A 21,748-nucleotide genomic window follows, 5' to 3' on the forward strand; every position below is an offset into this window, starting at 1 on the left:
GCAATGCTGGTCCCCTTAGGTCACAAATGCTGCAAACCTATCAACATGTTGTTTCTTGCATTCGATTCATATCTTAAGAATATGTTTTATTTTCCCCTTTAATGTTCTATTTGCAACGGAAAAGGTCAAATTTATTATTATTTTCGTTGCCAACACTCATTTCCATTCCACTCTCGAGAACGGGAAATGATATTAAGATGTGCCCTTCTGCAATTATTTCAGCGTTTCAAGTATGGATTCAATCTTTTACGTTGAAACTCTATTCAAATTGGAAGGGATTAAAATTAAGCATTTCCGATTTCAACGTTTATCAATATAGAAATCAAACTTAACAGATAGCGAGAAGCGTCTTTTTACAAACAAATCAGCGTCTTAAGATAACATCCAATGACAACACTCTACCAAAGTAGAAAGTGATTCAAAGTAACTATTACTTCCGGTTGCAATAGTTACTTCTATAGAGAGAATCTGAAGTTTCAGGCAAATACACAACACATACGTATTGTCAATCCTTGTTTTAATTAATTTGTATGTAACATTTACAATAATATGCAGACGTTCTGTAAACACTCACCGTACGTCAGATGTATATTTTAAACATAACAATTACTTATGCCATGAAATGGTTGAATCAATATATATATTCAAATGACTTATTTTAATGTAATTATTTTATATAATTATTAATGCATTGAGGAATTTATTATAACATACCAAAATGTTTGACCCCATCGAGATCGAACTTACGACCTCATTATGAAAAGTCGCACGCTTTACCACTGAACTAAATATTTCAAGCTATTTATTTACAATATAATTAGTGCATGATAGAAGTCGTCAAGTTATTACATACGTATGAAAGTAAGGAGAAAAGTTTCTTTTAAAAAAAACCAAAACATTTTATTCTCAGAATGACACCTACCATAATCAAGTTAAAAGAGTTTAAAATTTTACAAAATGTTTCTACATCTGAATAAGTGGTTGGTTGATATCAGAATGTGTGAAGCACGCAAGTGAATATCCGAATGGCAAGAGCTTGGTGTAGTTAAAACATACATCATTGGCTGAAAAACGAGTCAAATGACAGGATTGTTCTTACGAGGAAAGTACTTGGGCCCGAACTGGTGAATAAGCACAGAAAGGAAAGCATGTGTAAGGTTAGCACCCCCGAAGCAAACATTGATATCCGTTTTTTCTGCAAGTTGTGTAAACGTCCGAAAGAGCAGGGCAAAGTAGAGCACGTGCCATAACTAGTGGGCGTCTATAAAGTCTGACCGCGGGCCATTTTTGCGGAAAAGGGTTGTGCGGATAGAAAAATCGGCAACACGTATCTCATTACTTTTTGGGGCACACATTGTGAATGAAAACGTTGTTCCCCAGAGTCCCCCGGAGGGTCCAATCGAAAGTTTTAAATGGTAAGGGAGTCAAGTAGTATATCGTTGGAAAGGTATTATGAAAAGAAACAAGTTTAAACAAGTCCCCTTACCTTCAAATAAATGGTGACGTTGGTTTGTCTGCAATATATTGGAAACCTCCACGAGAAGTCACAGTAGGAGGCGCACGTAGGTAACGTGGCGTAACTTTAAGTGCACGTGAGGATTCTCAATAAAATGATCAAAGCAGTACGGAAGACTACAGAACACACAACAATTGTCACATGCCAACACCGCACACTCTGTGATGTCCGTATGGAAAGCTACATCGATTACACTTTTGAAAGCTTACACAGGCCCACCATTGTCATAACCAGTTCTCTACCATGCATAACGAAGCATTGGTCGATAGATATTCGCCGAGAACTGATTGTAGATGACCGAATGTAATTTCAGGAGGAAGAACCGTCATGTAAATACGACTGCTGCACACGGGAACGTAACTGGAGGTAGTCAGTATTTCGCTTGGCGTAGAATTTGTATTGCCGAAGAAAATATACATCCAAAATTTGTAGTTTTTTGGTGGGGTTAGTTTCATACCTACACGTCTTCTACACAGGCATTCCGGAGATGTTCATCCTTGTGTCTCGAACAAGAGTCATACAGTAAGAGATATATCGTTCTTAGATAAATGTGAATTTATTACCGACAAAAAAACTTGGTAAGATGTTCTTTCGCCATATTTCCGCTCACACTTGCGTCCATTACTACATTAGGAGGGCGCCTTTCTTCCATGTCCCGTGCAACACAGGGACTGAATTTACCACTGAATTCTTTAAAGCATATATAGAATTTGTGCATCCAACGAGACTGCAACGTCAATATTATAGCTGTATGTTGCACTATGCATCAATTGCAACGTCGAAATAGTATCCTTCTCTCCAGTTTTCGACAATGGACGGTCTGACGATAGTTTGTAGTTGAATTGGTTTTGGTCCAGTTTCACACAAATTCCGTTGAGATTGTTTTCATCCTGATATGCTCATTTACTTTTGTCACAAATGCTTCCGCAATGTTGGTTAATTCTCCTGATTCGTCATGTTCTTTCCGCAATTGTAACATAGTGATTCGACGGGATCTTATTCCATACTGCCGCTTCAAATTTGTAATAAACCCTACTGAAGCTGTGAAATTCGGCAGTCCAATATTTCTGGCTATTTCCATCGCCAAAAGTTGTAAGTCCCAATAATGGACGCTAGCTACCATATCTCGCGCTTCATGGGAGAGATAAGTCCCGAATCTGTATGCACACCCACAGACACTTTCATGAGAACAGTGTTGACATTTTGACTGCCAACCATTTTGTACAGTATGAGCGTAGTCTCGGGACTTGCTTCATCTTGTTTGTTTCCATAATACCTTTCCAACGATATACTACTTGATCTCCCTTACTATGCGATAATTTTGGTTGCACTCTGTCTGGGACTCTCCAAGGGACTCTGGGACACAACTTTTTCATTTAACATGTGTACCTCTTTTTTTTTTTTTTAATGGGATACTTGTTTGCCGATTATTCCATCCACCCAACCCTTTTCCGCAAAAATGACCCGAGATGAGAGTTTATAGACTCCCACTAGTTACGGCATGTGCTCCACTTTGCCCTGCTGTTGCTAACGTTTACCTCTTTTTGCAGAAAAACGCAGGTCACTATTTGCTTCCGGGGTGCTAGCATTACACAAGGTTTCCTTTCTGTGCGTATTCACCCGTTGGAGCCCAAGTACTTTCCTTGTTAGTGGTAGGATAATAGTCAAAATCAGGATAAACGATTAAATTGGAGTCACTGAAGGACGAAGGATAAAGGCGGCATATTTTGCTTAACAATTCACTCAACTTCTGCCAAATATGTGTTACATTGCTACAAGTTTCTAGTCTATGGCTAAGAGTGTCACTTGCTGCATATACTAGACGAGTTATCAGTACCAATATCAAAATAAAAGAAATGAGTATCGTTTCACAGTGTGAAACGATTTCCAAACTATGTGAATTCAATAGTCAAACTCGAAGTATAAATAGTATTATCATCTGTCACAAAAGAAAATACATATTTTTCGAGGAATAGTATCTTTATATCACCTCTCGATTTAATTAAATGTTTTGAAGGACCAATCCCTAACCTTAAATCGATAAATGTAATATCTTTTGTTATGCAGCTCAGACAAGATACGATAGAAATATCGTAAATCTTAATAGAAAGAAGAAACAGCTACGTTGTTTTACAAGCATGAAACTTACCAATATTAGCAATATATATTTACACAGTAGGAAGTTTCTGCTACGTTATTCCGTAGTTCATTGAATCCGTACAAAACTACCACCCAGATGACCCGTATTTGAAACTTCTTGGTGCTTTGCTTGTGTTCTTTGAGTAGGCAAGACAACAACTGAAAGAAAAATAAGATTACAATTGTAATCGATTCGTCATTCTGTAAATTTTGTTGTTGATCTTGTTGTTACCAAGCGAAAAAGATGAAGTAGAATTTTACAAACGTAAAGTAAAAAATTTTAAATTTTAATATTAATAAAAATTATGACGAGGTTTGCAGCTGTAAACTAAATTGAATTATCTTTAATTTTAGTCCATAAACAGCTATGATCAACGAGATGGGTTTCAGTTATTTTGAGTGTGGTCAGCACAGTGCCTTTTATCATCTTTATTTCTGGAACTAAATATAACTAAAATATTTTTTTCCTTTACGTATAAAATAGTTATATTAATTTCTAAACAAATCACAGAGCGCAGTTCAAAATGTCACTACGCAACATTTCTTTACATAAATAATTGAAACAAATAAATATATTTATACGTGTAAATGTCGAAGCAGGGGTGTAGCCAGCAGGTTTGTGTAGGGGGGCCGTCGTTTTTGAGGGGCGGCAGCTATAATGTACAGTCCGCGGCATAAAATTTGTTACAAAAATTCTAAGTCCAAATGAATAACAAACTCTTGCCCAGTTTTCTTATGCATTCCCGCAATACATGTATCAATCGATTAGTTGCTTCTAGTATTTATTCCAACTCCTTCCCGTCCTCCACCTCTCCTTGTCTAAAGCAGTGTGTGTGACGTAGTACACTCTTTCCATTCAGCTGAAAAAGAAACAGGAATCAAGTTTACAACGTTATAGCTTTAAAACAGTCTTTTCCATTCGTTTGTTCTGAAATATTTTTAAGAGCCTAAATTAAAGGAAAGTCACACAATCTTCCCAGAGCTTCATAAATATCTTTAGTTTCATTCTTTTCTTTCTTTAAAGAGTCAAGCTAGTAAGATGCTCCCTAAGAAATCTATGGAAATTGCCAAGAGCTCTAAAATATCTACGGACAGAAACGAGTTTTATTCAATGATTCATTTAATTTCTTTTCAGTAAGTGCAAGCAAATTTTTCAGGTGCGTCATTTGGGCAGGACAGGAGGGTGTAATTCCCCCTCTCTTGAGCTTCATAAATACGTATTTTTTGATCAAATGTATAGTAATACACTAATAAAAAGTGAAAATCTTATGTCGCCGGAGAATCTCTTCCTCCCCCCCCCCCCCGAATAAAGTCTAAAAGACACTGGTTTTAACAACAAACCTATAGAGTTACGATAGCACATTGCTAAAGAGCTTACATTTGGTTTCAAGAGTCGAAGGTTTGATCTCAAGCCATATGACTTCCTGGGCGACATTCAGAGAGAGATTGAAATATGGAGACAGAGAGGAATGATTTATATACACAGATTTAGAACTGGGGGAAAATGATCGGACAGCACTTGTATTATGACGAAAATTGTGATTTTGTGAAACAGAAGAGGGGAAGGTTTCGAACTGCGAGGACCACACTAGGCAGTTGTCGAACTAAGGTGGAGAACACTTTTCAGAGGATCAGATGATTACGAATGGAGAGAAAGATTTTGAGATCTGAGGAATTAGGAATTTAAAAAACCTGCAGTTTCCGAGACGAGTTTCGAACCGCGAACCCTGTAGTTATCGAACAATGACTTTATCCATTCTGCTACGGAGACTCTGTACTTATTCACATAAGTTTCCTTTAGCTACGTTGAAAGCTAACTTAGTGGGATATTCCAAAAGTTGACTTGGTGGATGCTCCGTTCTGACAGGATATAAACCTCTTGTAACTTAGTTACAATGTACATAATGAACTTCTCCTTGTTCAGAACACTTTTTAGGGCAGTAAAATTTGTTACTATTGTGTTAATTAGCTTATATTTGATAGAACCATCTGATAAAGTAGTGCCAAACCCTGTGCGTCATTGTCTGTTAGTGAATGGTTAATGTAAGTTACTCCTACGTGTATAGTCCGAGCTTGGAATCAAGACCATTCCTATTGATTATTTTTTTTGAGCTACGCTCATACTGTGCATTCCACAAGTTCAATTTTGAAGTAATGTAGTCACAGCTAGTTTAATTCGAAATTATTTTGAAATATGATATTTGTTATTACATGCGTTTCTTTAACTTGCGTTGTTTCAAACTTGATATTAAATCTTACAACCTTAATGTAACTCATTTCCGTACGGCATATCATCATGAATGTTTGCACAACGACGACAGTCAGGCGTTAATAGAAATTCAGTTCTTACTGTAATGTATGTATATATATTTAGAAAGTTTAACTCAGAAAAAAAGTACAGTGCAACATTGACTCTTGGAGGAATTTCTAACGAATTTACTATACGTATAAATTACTATCTCAACTGTGGGGGCTAAGACACTGAAACCATTCCAGCGAGGGAAAGGGGTTATAAGTAAAAAAAAGTAATAGAATACGAAAAATATTGGTGTCAAATTCATAGTTTTCTGGTTCAAACAGATGAATAGTGGCTACCAGATGGCACTCCTCACTCGTTTGTAGCCTTGCATAAATGGAATATTCTTTTAAAAGTATATTTTACATTCAAGTATGATTGTTAAATAAAAAGCTTGTGCATCAACATTATGTTTTATAATTATTTTCTACTGTATTTCTTATTTACAACAACACATTTTCTATATATATTGTATTCTATATTATACGTTTCTTAATTACATTTTACGTCTTAGGTTTGAAGGGGAGCTTATGACAATTCAGAGCAGCAGGGACATACACAGAATGCAGCCTTGGCAATCCAGACCTCGTTCCCCGCGAAATCACTACTTTTCTGTAAATTATATCTAATTTTAGAGATGATGATAGACATTTTAGTAAAACATGCCCTCGCAAAGCCTTGTTTCCGCCCCTGCAAAGCAGTGAAAATTTTAGGGTGCGAGTAGTTAGTAATGTTTCCGCCAGAAGTTGTATCTCCGTTAATTTCGTGTGTGATACTATTTGTGCATTATCACTTTTCACCCGCAGTATATTGAAAGGCACTAAAAAGGAACTGTTCTGAAGTCTTCATTGGTTTCCCCTATGACCTCATGCCAATAGGGTCCACCTTGGACATATCCACATCTGAAATATCACCTTTTATGTCAGAGATCCCGAAAACTATCCATTCGACACAAATATAGGATATTTTCGATTCTTTTTGCCTGTCACTGTCCCATTGTCAACTCTATGCCAACCAAGGCTTAATTTGGACTTACGCAGCATCCACAGTGTCACTATGCATCTTTGCAGATGAATTTGACACTAATATCGTTCGTATTTGACGTCTTTTACATGTCATTTTCACCTCTCGTTAGGGGTGGTTTCAGTGTCTTGCCCCCATAACTATGGAAAAATTTCAACCAGCGTAAGTATAATTATAATTTACCATTTGAAAAATAACTGTACAGGTGATCTTTTTTGGAGAGGAATTCGTTAATTACTTTTTCGATATCAATGTATTGCCTTCTTTTGCTTTCCATGCTAAAAATTTCCAAAGGGCTCAACTTCATCTGCACAATTGTGCTATAAATATACAGATGGTGATCAGAAAAATGGAAACACCTGTAGTTGGCAACACGTTAGATGTATGAGTTGGCAGTGGTGTCGTGGCGCCCGCAGCGCCGGACCGCTGGTGGTGGTGTGTTAGGTCGGTCTCCATACTACGTCAGGCGCAGTGGAACAGCAGTGTCCAGTGGCTGCAGCTGACGGAGGTAGTGTAAAATGGGAGACCTCTCAGATTTTCAAAGAGGGCAAATTGTTGGTGCGCGGGTATGTGGAGTGAGTGTGACGACAGTGGCTACTGTGTTAGGTGTGTCGGTGGGACAGTGTCGAAGGTGATGACGGCCTACACAACACACGGGAAAACCACATCGGGGAAGCGGAACAGTGGGCGGAAGAAAATCATGAGTGACAGGTCACGCCGGGTATTAAAGCGCATTGTCACGCAGAACCGTCGTGCCACTGCGAAGCAAGTGACGGAGGAACTCAATCAGCACCTCCCCCACCCTGTTTCGACAATCACAGTCCGCCGCGAATTACATGACATGATCTTACGGGGTCGTGTTGCACGGGCCAAACCGCTCACCAGGGACCATAACGCTTTCGCACGCCGCAAATGGTGCCGCGACCATGCAACTTGGACCGTTGAGGACTGGAAACGTGTGATATGGTCGGATGAGTCATCCTTCACCCTATTCCCAACCACGGCCGTGTTTATGTGTGGAGAACGCCCAAAGAAGCTTATGATCTGCAGTGTCTCCGCCCAACTGTGAAACATGGCGGCGACTCGGTGATGCTGTGGGCCGCCATATCATGGTTTTCATTGGGTCCTGTGGTCACACTTAGCGGACGAATCACTGCCAACGATTATATCGCAATTTTAGGAGACCACTTGCATCCTATGGTCCGGATGTTGTTCCCGGACAATGACGCCATCTTCCAGGATGATAATGCACCCATTCACACAGCTGGCGTTGTTGCAGCATGGTTTGAGGAACATCGGGATGAAGTTCAACACCTTCCCTGGCCCGCCCAATCCCTAGATCTCCTCCGGCGACGATTTCCACCTCCATCCTCTCTCAGAGAACTGGCCGATACCCTGCACGAGGAATGGTGTAAAATTCCACTTGCTACCATTCACGACCTCTATGCCTCCATCCCACATCGCATCAAGGCTGTTCTGAAGGCGAAAGGTGGCCCGACACCATATTAATCTAGTAAGTTGCAATTTCGTTCAGGTGTTTCCATTTTTCTGATCACCATCTGTAGGTTTTAGTGATTTAATCCAGTGAATGCTCGCTTAGATGTTGCCCTCGTCACAGGAAAAGTGAGATACAGTTATAAAAGAAAAATGAAATGAAATATTTAAGTTTTACGTCCCATGATTATACCGATTACGCTAATGGTGACATTGATAGTGAGAAATAAATGAAATCGTGGAATGAAGAAGTGGGAGAAAACGGGAGAAACCCGACAAAACTCATGCACAGAGTGTTTGTCCATAACAAAGTTCCTTCGGCGCGAGCGGGGATCGAACCAAGGACCCCATGTAGTATAGGTAAAGTTATAAAAGAATAGGCGTCTAAACAAATACGGAATATTACTATCAATGAGAGTTATATAAGATTAGATCTTTAGATATTTCATTCTAAGGTAAACTTTCAATCAATCTTGTTCTTCATTACTGTTCGAAAACTTAAAGTTGCTGCTGCAAGGACGTGATAAATCTTTTCAGTAGACTTCACAGTCTATAGCTCCTTCACAACTTCTTTTTCATCTAAGGCTAAAGTAGTTGCATTTTAGACATTGAGGAAAAAGTGTGAATTTATATAAAAACCTCCAAAGTGGAATTACGAAACTTCAGTGAGCCTCTTTTCGCTGTAGGCCTCACCACACTCCCGTTAGTTACGCCGGGTGCATGATACAGTTTCGCTCTTTTAGGAATATTTGCTAAGGCAGTAATAGTTTTTTACTGGTGTGTGTGAATTGAGTTGTATTTGTTAGAACTGTTTTTTAAAGGAAACGAAAGATCCTATACTCAAACACAAATCATGTCTTTCAAAGCTCTATTGGAAAGCGAAACGAATCGTCGTATACATGTTACGTGTTTGAAGGGAAAAAGAGCAAAACATTGATTGCACAAACGTATAATGGTATCATTTGCATGCAAATTTATAACTTATAAAACGTGTTGACTTGTTAGATGAGGGGATTCTTCAGCTCGTGGTCCTACCTTCGAATCTCTTCCATTCTTCTTGCGTTCTCCTTTTAGCTACACTGAGTTTGTGCATTCCAGATCTTCAAGCTTGAACCAAATCTAATGCCAGTTAGTGAATTAAAAGTTTCTGACATTATTTTCAAACACGAGACGTTATTACATGCTTTTCATTAGCTTACAGTACTCAACTTTGATATCAACTCTTCCATCCTTCATTCAACTAATTTCTTGACGTGTTTTATCACAGAATTAATGAATCCTGACGAAAAAATTGCTTTACCAGTTAATGTGACTCCTTTGAAAGCAAGTGCAAAATATGAGAATTAAATTGTCATATCTGTAGTTTCGTGTGGAGAAGAAACAAACTTGTGAACCAAAGGTTTAAGAACAACTCAAGTTATTAATATAAACTTTGCCGAAGATTATTCACTTATATAATCATAAAAGAAATCCGAAACACGTTCTGAAACGAGGAATTATAAAATACAACTTTGTAAGCGGAGGCAAAGAAATCTAACGTAACACGACTAAAGACGAATCATTTACGGCGTAGTGATCGTGGGTGAGCGGTCAAGGCGCTGCATCAGTAATGTGGAGGTCCGTGGTTCGAATCCTAGTCGGGTGTTTTTTTACTTTAGGATGTTTGATGGTGATTGATCGACGATGACACACGTTTTATTGTATTCAGATATTTGACTACTCGGATGTTTCAATACTTAAACTATCAAATCTTCAGGGATAGTAATAGTAATAATAATAATTATTATTATCCCGTAGAAGATTAAAATCTAGTGGCTAATTATCGCTCCGGTCATACCGTTACAAGCAGAAACGTGAGATTTGGCAAGAATATTTCTGTTTTGTTTAATATTGCCCACGAGAAGAGAAATTTCTTATCTTGTTTCTAAAACAAACAGAATAACATAAGAATTAACATTTTACATTCGAGACGGGATAAGGGTAACTCCAATTATCATGTCGTGTCTGAGATGAGAATCAAGACGAGACGAAACGTATCGTAAACATTTCTCGTCTTGTTACGATTCTCGAAATAGTGCATTTCCATTGTTTAAGTAGCAATTGCTCTGTACACGGAATCTTATAAGCTTTTTGTTACTTTGTATTTTACAGCTCATTGAATTATGGTCAGTGTAGGTATCTTTTTAGCAAAGCTTTTATAATTACCTCTGCATATCCTAAAAATTAGTATAGTTTATGCCTTACTGTTGAGTGATATTCAATTATTTCTATTACAGTTATTTTTCTTAAAACATACAGTAGGACACGCTCTACATGAAGCGTTAGTGGAAAGCTTTTGTTTAAAATGTGGGTAGTTGCAGAGATGTGTCTTGAAGGTACGGGAACCTTTCTCCGAAATTCCTACGTTTAAGTAAGTTTTCCAAATTTAGGGCAACTATAAAACTTTTAATACAATAATAATAATAATAATAATAATAATAATACTGAATATTTGGGACCTAAATATTACGTGTCCTATTCCAATACAAATAAGCATACTAAGGTTAAGAAAAATCAAAAGAAATTTGTTGGACTCTCTATAAAGATGAATTGCCTTATAAGAGATATTTTGGAAGGAAAAGAGGGAGAAAAGAAGTTGTCAGCTACTGGACAATATGAAAATCGAACCTTCAATTCCCTTAAGAGAAACTAAGTATAATTTGCCTTCGTCACGATTCATAGTAACGTCCTTTCTTTGCGTAAAAGACATAGGATTATATTTTCGTTATATTAATATTTTAACAATATATATGTACAAAAACAGAATGGTTCGTATTTACCAATTTTGGTTGAGCGAATATATGGAACGTGTTGAAAATGACAAACGGAAATATTATTATTTTTAGTAAGAGTGGAAGAACGTAGAAACACAATGTCGTTTCAGACAAACTTATGACTCATACTAGACCTTAAGGATGACCGTTTTGTATTCATGAATTGTTTGCGAAACACGCGAAGTTTTCAAACAGTAGGAATCGAGAGTGTAGACTGTGACGTCATGCTAGTTTTCCCCCTGTGAAGGAAGTCGTTTCAACTCTAACTTGTAACACCAAGAGAAATTGACTATTTTTCATGTTATAATACATCAGAAATATCAACTTTGTAAATTATAAAATTTTTATGAATTTCGTCGGAGGGACTCGAACCGCGGATCCCTGACTCACGAAACGACTGCTCAAGCCACTATCCTAAGACTGCTCTTCTCACGGCTCTGTTTTTCCGGCCAGAAGGCAGAGAAACGTGAGATACTACGGGTTAAATTTTGTCTAGGGATATAGAGTTCAAGATACAGCCATCTAGTTGTACCCTATACTGCTATTCTAGAAAGGATGGGTCTAGGTCCAGTATAAAGGAAGAACTCTCTTTCTTCATTTATCAATATACAATTTATTAAAATAAAATAAAGATAACAAGAAAAGAGAAAGAAGAAAACATAGTATGCAAAACTCAGAATATATCAGAGGAGTACTGAGACAATATTTTGAAAGACTTGACAACTTATGACATCTTGTCTGTCTGCAAGTTTAAGTAATAACATAATAAAGTAAAAATCAAAATCACAAATTACAATGACAGATATTAATTGAAATCGTTTGCAATCAGTTAAAGAGTTAAGTTATTCTAACATTTGACCGATAATGTATTTAGTTGAGAGTTCTCCACTAGAACTTTGCCATATTGAATTTGTTCCGAGGCTGCCTGCCGAAAACAAAATTAACTTAAAACAGAAACATATTTACCTGAAAACTGATGTTAGGCTTCGTACAAGGTGTTGACACTTGACGAACACTATACTTTCAATCGCACTCAACTATCTCACACTATGTTTCACGGGTTCGGTCATTTTATTATGCCCAACTCCGTCATTGGTGACGCATGTGGTGGTGTGATATTCTGGATTTTTTCAGAAAGCAGGATGAGTCTCCTCTTCACGTGTCAGTGTGAGGAGGGAAGAAAGATAGGACAAGAGACATACGCAATTGCTTATCCGGAATCTGTTTACAAGAACAATCAAAATAAGTGATTGTCTAAGGAGGGAGAGGGAGAAGTCGGATATTCGGGAGATGGTATCTCACTTGATCGGAAGCTTCACATCACTCCTATCTCAAACTTTATGACATTATCATACTGACATTTCCTGAATTGTGGCATTACTTGATTCATATCGAGCCAATGTCCTGTTTCTTGCAAACTAGGTCACGTATGCACTGGTCGTACAACATAACCTTGAATTGTTTGTTGTTTGCGTTTCTTCGACTAATCATCCGATGTCTTTGCGTCAAAAAGAAAACGAAGTGTTTACATAATTTTCAGGTTTGGATGAAACTAGAATGCATTAGTCAACCAACCGTTATCTCTCTTCTTGAATCACTCACTCCTTGAGTTAAATTGGACAATTTAAAGGAAATAGCAATCAAACATTAAGATTGTTGTTCCTATAAGCAATGCATATGTAGAACAAAGAAAGAAATTTTAAAATTTTGTTTCCAATAAAGTTAATGAGAATTGAATCAAGAACCCAGGCGTATTTAGAATTGTCACGAAATATAGCCCATGACATCTCCCCGCATTGGGTTTTCCAAGCGACCCGCTTGGAGAGGATAATGTTGGCACTGAAAGGGTTAATGTAGTGAATGAGTACAATTTAAGTGAAACTGAGTGCAACTCGACGCTTCAATATGGCATAGAGTTGGAGAACTCATATCAGAAAGGTTGTGTTACAAATGGAAGTACGTACTGAAACTAGCAATTAAACTACTGAAGTTATTGAATACACTATGACATATGAGTGGTACGTCGTATACTAATGATACAAGTTCTCTGTAATCACAAATGTTACATGGACTACAATAAAGAATAAAAGTAAAGTACAGAGAAAACAAGTATACTAATACATGAATCTAATCGATTTAATGTGATCACAGCGACTGTATGAATGTGCAGCAACCATGCTGCGGTGCTTGACATAAGAATTGCAATATAAAAATACATCATTAAAGTGTAAAGTATCATCATTTCAACCATAAGATTTGGTTGAAACCATAAGATTCAAATTACTGGGTTGTAATATTCAGAAATGTAGCAACATTGTAATACAAAGCATAATGAACAGTGAAAAGTGACACGCAGTCTAAACAATAGGCATTTAAACAAAAATTAAGGAAATATAAGTGAAACTGAACTTTTGAATTGAACAAAAAAGAATTGAATAAAGAAATTAAAAAAAAAACTTTGCTTAACTATGCAGAAGCATTGAAAAAAAACTAAATTGTACCATAATTAGTGCTCTCAACGGGTCGGGTCGAGTCGGGTTGAAGACCGACCCGACCCGACCCGTGGTCCGAATTGACTGACCCGACCCGATGACCCGACCTTACCCGACTGACCCGAACCGTGATCCGACCTCATTGACCTGACCCGACAACCCGACCCGAGCTGACCCGATTGACCCGACCCGACAACCCGACCCGAATAGCCTGACCCGACAACCCGACCCGACAACCTGACCCGAGTTGATCCGACCCGATCCGTTTGAGAGCACTATGGTCAACGACACTGCGTGAACGCCAAAATGCATTCCCATTGGGAATTAAACCCGGACCACGTGTACCGAAGTCTGACACGTTAACCACTAGCTAGATCAAGCGGTGGATTTGTATATGCATCTTAATGAATATTTGGCACTTTTGAGGTTAGGTTATTTCTTTTTATAACTGATACCAATTTCCGACGTGGGAGAAGTTTATTTTTTTTCTTGCTTTAGTTCTATGTGACGAAATTTTTATTCAAGGTCAGTGTTCTCACCTGCTTGGACGGCAGGGGGTCTTCTCGGAAGGCAATAGCAATAGTCTCTTGGCGGAGACAAAAGGAAATCGTTTAACTACAATGATAAGGGTTGAGGAAACAGGAGAACAGGAAAGCCTTCAACTTTCATTCCAAAATAGGTTCTTATGATTCCGGGACCCGTGCCACTTTGATTTTTCTTTCTTGGTAATTAAAACGTATTTTACAGTATATATAATTACACGTAAGAAGATACATAATATGAATTTTGTAATTTAAAATTTAAAAATACAATATGATATTTAATTACAAAGTACTAATTTTATTTCATCACTTTCAGCCCAACAAATGAAATTCAAACAATTCGCTCCCTGGGTCTTGGTCATCAATACTGCGTCTTATTCTTTGTCTTGCAGTCAAGTCTTGGTCCTGCATTTCGTAGTTTTGGTGGTCTTTCATGCTATACAAGAGGCAAGAAAGCTCGCCTCATCGGTGCAAATGAAGACCAAGTGTGATTTTGATTATGGTCTTTCATACTATACGGAAAGCAAGACAATATGCTCATCGCTACTTGGTGATAACCAAAACAAGGCCAAGAGCAAGATTACTATGCAATTCGTCTTGCATATCCAATCTTTATCTTGTTCTTGTATCGATGTCCTTGGGCTTGGTGAAATAAAATGAAATATTCAGTTTAAGGTCCCTCGATTCTGCACCGAGGCTAAGGGAGATGGTGACCATGAGAAATGAATGAAATCGGTGGAATGAAGAAAGTGAGAGGAAACAGGAGAACCCCGAAAAAACCCACTACACGGCGTTTCTCCACCACAAAGCCTACTTAGCACAAGATGGGATCGAACCATGGACACCGTGCACCAGAGATGAACTCTCTACCACTAAGCCACCGCAGCCCTGCTTGGGCTTGGTCGTCCATATCCAATCTTTCTTTTAGCCTTGCTTAACACGTTAGCTGCCATGTGGGTCCGATCGGACCTACTGGAGTGATCTAAGAAAATGTTCTTGTAGGTCCGATCGTACCCACAATTTCTAATTCGTCGAATTGACGTTAGAGTACTTGTATTGTTAAATCCTGTCTTTACTGTTATTGAACTGTAGTGTTTTTATTACACATGTAGGTTTTGGCCTTTGACATTGATTATTAACGCCGCTAGGGGCGCTAAATACCAAGTATCAAGCATTTGTTGCTTTTGTAGACCCGATCGGACCTATGTTTTGCTTTTTCAGTGACATGTTGAAAAGTTTAACAATGGATTCATTATTTATTCCAATTTATTTTCACAAGATGTCAGTGTCCCTGTCATTTGCTGAATTTTCAGAAAAGTCTAGATCACTACACTGCTATTACTAATGAGACCGAGTTCTGCGCATATTTCTTCGTTTTTCATTGCACAAAGATATTACTCATTAGCACTAAAAGCAAGATGAATATATCCACACTTCTCACTTCTGCACATGTAGTAATAAACAAATAACTTTCTAACAGAGTTGCCAGTTCAACTGTAATTTATCCCCTTGCCCATAAACAAAATATACACACGTAGGTCCGATCGGACCCCCAACTTTTATGCACGCGGATTCACTACCATGCCTTAGATTATGTTTCAATATTAATATTATGTTTAAAAAATATGAACAAAACAAGAATAATGTAAGTAAGTACGCTTGGCACTTTACCGGTGAACAACAAAATTCACCCTTGGCAGCAACGTGTTAAACAACTTCTAGTTTTGTTCTAAATCCAGACTCCATATTGGCGTAGATATTAATATTACAGTCGATTGGTAAAATCAATCTTCCACATTTACAAATTAAAGTACACACAAGTACAAAAATAAGCATTTACCATAAAAACACTAGCTGCAAGTGTTCAAAATAGATTTATGGCTTCTATAAAATCAATTGAAAATTGCTATTTTTAATTAGGCATCTAGTGAAAAAGCAGCTTTCGACTCCAGCCGAGTTAAAGCTCAACCTAAACTCAGTTGACCAAAGTGAGCTGACCCGACTGACCCGACCCGATAACCCGACCCGACAACCCGACCCGATTGACCCGACCCGAGCTGACCCGATCGACCCGATCCGACAACCCGACCCGAGCTGACCCGACTGACCCAACCCGACAACCCGACCCGAGTAGCCTGACCCGACAACCCGACCCGAGTAGCCTGACCCGACAACCCGACCCGAGCTGACCCGACTGACCCGACCCGAGTAGCCTGACCCGACAACCCGACCCGAGCTGACCTGACTGACCCGACCCGACAACCCGACCCGAGTAGCCTGACCCGACAACCCGACCCGAGTTGACCTGACCCGACACGAGCTGACCCGACCCGAGTCGGGTCGACCCGACCCGTTTGAGAGCACTACACCTTAAATACACTATACTCTATTTATACTAATGGACACAATAATGATATTTCACATTACAAATTGACGTTTAACTTTGAACGAAGCACTTTAAATCAGCAATACGATAAATGCAATGTTACAAAAATAAAACAAGTTCGTCAGGAAGTATAAGTACATATCTATATATAGACACGGCGAAGCTATATAAAGAATTCTATAACTTAACAAACACTATGAATAGCTTCAATATATGAATAAAATATTTTGATTAATATAAATAACGATGCTGTCGACCGTCATAGAAGATGGGATTTCGGGACGTGAAAATAAAAATATATACTAAAACGAAAATGAGTTTAAAATAATATGTTCACTGCACCCAAAGATCCGTGTTCTGTGAGGGTAGACGTGTCATCTTTAGGGTCGCCGTTTCCCAAAGCATAGTACGCGAACACAAGTGTGCCGAGCAGCAGTAAAGTTTGGGAAAGACCGAGCCATGCACAATATAGACCATCCTTGGGCCAATAGTAGATATGAGAAAATATATAAACATATACGTGAATATTACATATACTCATGTGTAAATACAAGAGTATTATTGGTTGCGAGATAAAGGTAATACAGCAAGTTCAGTAATATTGTCAATCACGAAACAGTAGCATAACACATGTAGGACGAAGTACTACCAGCTTATGTCACCTTAGTGGAGTGTCTAGCGAAGACACCAACGCGCAAGATCCAAATGCAATAGAGTTGCGCTTGCAGAGATTATAGCATATAGCGGCGTAGAGCATACCCATAGTGAACAGCGGCGGACTGTTCAGAGCAAAATGCTTGCATCCCCCACTGAAAAAATTCCCATTCCAGGGGAAAACCCAAAGGGAAACCATGGAGTACCGCGGGCCGCGGTCCAACGGTTGAGAACCGCTAACCATGGATCCAAAAATGCATGAAACGAAATAAAGCAGAATTAATAACAGAATGGTAAACGTGGTAAAGATAGAAACTACCCGCCAAGAGCGAAAAAAAATCTGAGCTGAAAAAAAAAGAATTTATGCAGTACATGAATAACACAGGTTTAGTGTAGAGACCTGCACGGGCCGAATTTTTCGGCCCGAGCCCGATCCAGCCAGAACGTACCTAGGCCCGACCCAGCCCGGGCCCGAAAAGTTTTGGAGATTTTCGGCCCAAGCCCGGCCCGGCCCGATAAGATTTTCAAATTCTTGGCCCAAGCCCGGCCCGGGCCCGATAAATTTTAAAAGTTTTTGGCCCGACCCCGGCCCGATAATTTTTTAAAAAAATTAGCTCGAACCTCAATCTTTCTCAAAATTTAGTACTAAATTTGACTTAACCCTCAGAAACATTTCCTAAACTCTTGTTCACAACCTGACGCTTGCCTCCCAAATGGTATCATTGCCTCCTAGAACTTTGCCTGTCATCGAGAGAACAAAAACTCCATTCCTTGTAACAAAAATCTAACTTAATTGATTTTTTAGCATAAAGTAAAGATGGCAATATTGTTTAGCGACAGGCAAAACATTCCCACCCCTTCTTGTTATATTTTGAGTTCAGTGAAGGTCAAGATCAGAGCTTAATTTACCGCACAATGCCTGGAATCCTCTATAGTGAAAGTGGAGCCGCTAAGCAACACAAACTGTAAATAGCTATTGCATCCGTTGTAGCATTTTCCACGGCCACACTTCTTCAATGTTTGGCTTTATTCCAATTATCATTTAACGAAAGTCTATAATTATTAAAGAATTGCAATTGATCAGCCCCAGCCCGGCCCGACCTGAAGAGAAATCAGTGTCGGCTAGCCCAAGCCCGGCCCGGCCAGAAGAAAATGCAGAGTCGGCCCGCCCAAGCCCGGCCCGCGGGCCGGGCCGGACTTCGGGCTGGGCCCAGCCCGTGCAGGTCTCTAGTTTAGTGTATATTTAGTCCAGCAGAGCATAGTTATACCATAGCACTAGTTCATGTAGAAACAAAACAGAGAGTATCCGGACCGATAAGAGACCGGTTGTTCCGAGATAGGAACAACGCAATCTACGCTAGCAGGGAGTGGAAGGCAGAGTGCCCAATAGTGTGCAGATCGGGAGTGACCTTTTCGGAGCGGAAAAGAAATCGGGCGCAGATCGAGTTTCGGTGGGTGCGAAGTGCGTTATGACTGCGAATCGGGATCGGCAGTTCGAGCATGAGCAGCGTTACAAAGTCGAAACAATACACAAGATGCTAGGAAGCAACGGAGGGAACCCGATAGCAGGTGAGTATAATGAACTCATAGCAAGGTGCTTATTGCAGATTAATCTGTGTATACTTAGGCGTGATGTTTAAAAAAAAAATCCAACAATGAGCTAAAGAAATGTAAAGATGAGGTAACAGAGAGAGAGGGAGGGGGGCGTGAGGACTAATGAATAAGCCACAAAGCGTAAAGGGACTAAGTAACAAATGCTTGCATAAATAATATCATAATCGTGGCTATTAGGCGTACATAGGCGTATGAGATCGAAAAAATGAAAAATGGGGTCCGAAAATTTCATGAAAAATGCCATGTAGAAAAAAAAGAGGGCGACGTAAAATATAATCATGGCGCCTAGGTGTGGCTACGAATCACGCAGGCCGGAAATTCGTTAACAGAAGAGCGGAAGATCGTTGGTTGATGGAAACAAAATGTGATTGGCCAAGCCTGTGAAGAAAACATGGCCGACTAACGAAAGTGACGATGGGAAAAAACATGGCCTCCTCCATGGAGCACTGTATCCGGTACAAGGACTGCAAGACAAAGTGGCTAAAAGAAAACTAATTTGAGAGTCGTACAAGACAAAAAGTAGCATTATTATTATTATTATTATTATTATTATTATTATTATTATTATTATTATTATTATTATTATTATTATTATTATTATTATTATTATTATTATTAAGAAGGCCGGGTGGCAAATCTATACAAACCAATGCAGTACCGTACGATACCATGTAACGCGAAATACATAAACGTGCAACACAACGAGGCTTGGTAGTCTAACGAAGCCTAGGCAGGGCAAAAATAATAGAAACGGGCGGATGCGAATAACGGGGTCGTACCTCGAACAGGCCAGGAACTCGCCAACCCAGCAACGATAGTAGTGACATGGGGAGTATGATTGGTTGGTGTATGCTCTGCTGGTAACACTCAAACAACAGGAACACATAAAATTAAATAAAATATATACAAAAATTAAATAACATTGCAAGGAAAACAACTCACAAATAAATTGAGAAAGCTAACCAAATAAAACTAAATAGAGAAAAGTGACTTGACAATAAAATGTAGCAACGAAATTGAAAGTATGAAATCCAAATAAGCAAATAAACAAAACTAAAGTTGCAACAGCTCCGTTTCATACTATTTTCTTGATGAACTTCCGTTCTGTCTTTAGGTCCGGTGCGAGGTAAGATATGTGCTTAACTAATGTATGCTTCAAAGCTTGCTTGGCTGCTTACTTATGACTTGGTGGTGTTTGGAAATAACTATATATATGAATAGATATAGGTGTAAGTTGCCCTTCACTAGACAGCTACTAGTATGTAAGTAGATGTAAATGGACGGGGTTCGAACTTAGACACTCAGGCGAACTTTAAGAAAGTATCAAGTTAACATGGTGGTAGTGAATGATAGGAATGATAAGAGTAGCACAATCGCTGGAAACCAGAATGGGTGTCCTGGTTCGAACTCGAACCAAGAACTCGGTAGGCGGAGTGACACAAGGGGGGGGGGGTGTCAAAATGGCGGACACTCACATGGTGTTAGTGATACATAGGACTTGGAATATACATAACTATGTATGTGTACCTCCCGGAAGTGTACCCAAGATGGCGGATACAAAATGGCGGACAACTCATAAGAGAAACAACATTAATATAAAGAGGAATAGAAATGACAATAGGAATACATGTGCGAATAATGAATATACACTTACAAGGGGTCAATATTCCCATAATATGGTGGAAGAAGTTAAACATAAAGCGGCCGCTAATAGTGTTATGATAACTAAATATTATTTAGTGAAACTTTTTTTTTTTTTTTTTTTGAAAAAAGTAGTGATTAATTTGCATAACCAATGGATAGAATTTCTAATGGAGATTGGTTTCCGGGACCAACCGGAAACAAAATGGCCGCCTGATGCTAGTGCAAGGATGTAATCTGAATTTCGCTCCAACAACTGAAATTCAAATAGATACCCCTTGCTACTAATAGTAGGTTATAGAGAGATACAAGGGGTGATTGAAAACCTTTGTTACAACTATAAATGTAATTAGTACATGAGTTTGGTAATTAGTACAATAACTGATTTGGATCTCAAAGTGCAAGGGTTGAGAAACAACATGCTTCAAATGTAGGATATATACACAATGATAGGTGTGTGTGTAGGAGTTAGTGTTATGAACTATTGTGTACGCAGTCGGCATATAGCTGAAATAAAACAAAGTATCATAAACATTCATCAAGGTATCTCACCAACTGGAAAGATATTTGCACTTTTCTCAGCCCATAGTTAGGTTAGGTTATCTATCTGAAATAAAAACTAAAGAACAGGTTATGCCTGAAAAAGATGGTGTTAACCATTCACGTCAATGTCATCTGAATGAATTTCATAAGTTTACTACTAAATAAGTACTTATTATTACTAAATAAGAGAAATACCTACACATAATTTCTACATCTAATGAATTCCTACAATTCATTATTTCAAGACTATACAATAATATTTACTAAATACTACATGATAGAATATATAATACAAAGATTGAATACTTATATCTTGATAATAATGATTATAATGATTGATCACGAATACTATTTTGAATACCTACGTTTACATAATGAATGCCTTAATATATAGGATAACAAATATACTGATTGCTCTAAATCTACTTAATGCAAATATAAAAAAGAACTTTTTCTTTTTTTTTGCTATAGGCAAAATAAAAGAATAATAAAGCAAAAGTAATGCAGATAGATATAGTAAAAATGGATAAGAAAATTAGTTTAGTAGAATAAGCTTCCTTGAATTATTTTGGTTTTAGCCCTAAAATAATCACTA

General features: G+C 38.4%; 1 long non-coding RNA gene across 1 annotated transcript in view; it reads right to left on the minus strand.

Moving 5' to 3' along the window:
• Window positions 1-3,010: 3,010 nt before the first annotated feature.
• The window catches only part of LOC145684742 (uncharacterized), a 50,641-nt gene continuing 31,903 nt past the window's right edge, over window positions 3,011-21,748 (minus strand). Inside the window, exon 3 of the long non-coding RNA XR_014131379.1 lies at window positions 3,011-3,814. This is a non-coding gene — a long non-coding RNA (uncharacterized LOC145684742). The remainder of the gene's footprint in view (window positions 3,815-21,748) is intronic.

Source organism: Thermobia domestica, chromosome 5 (genome assembly GCF_964235325.1).
Source record: "Thermobia domestica chromosome 5, izTheDome1.hap1.1, whole genome shotgun sequence".
NCBI classification, from domain to species: Eukaryota; Metazoa; Arthropoda; class Insecta; order Zygentoma; family Lepismatidae; genus Thermobia; species Thermobia domestica.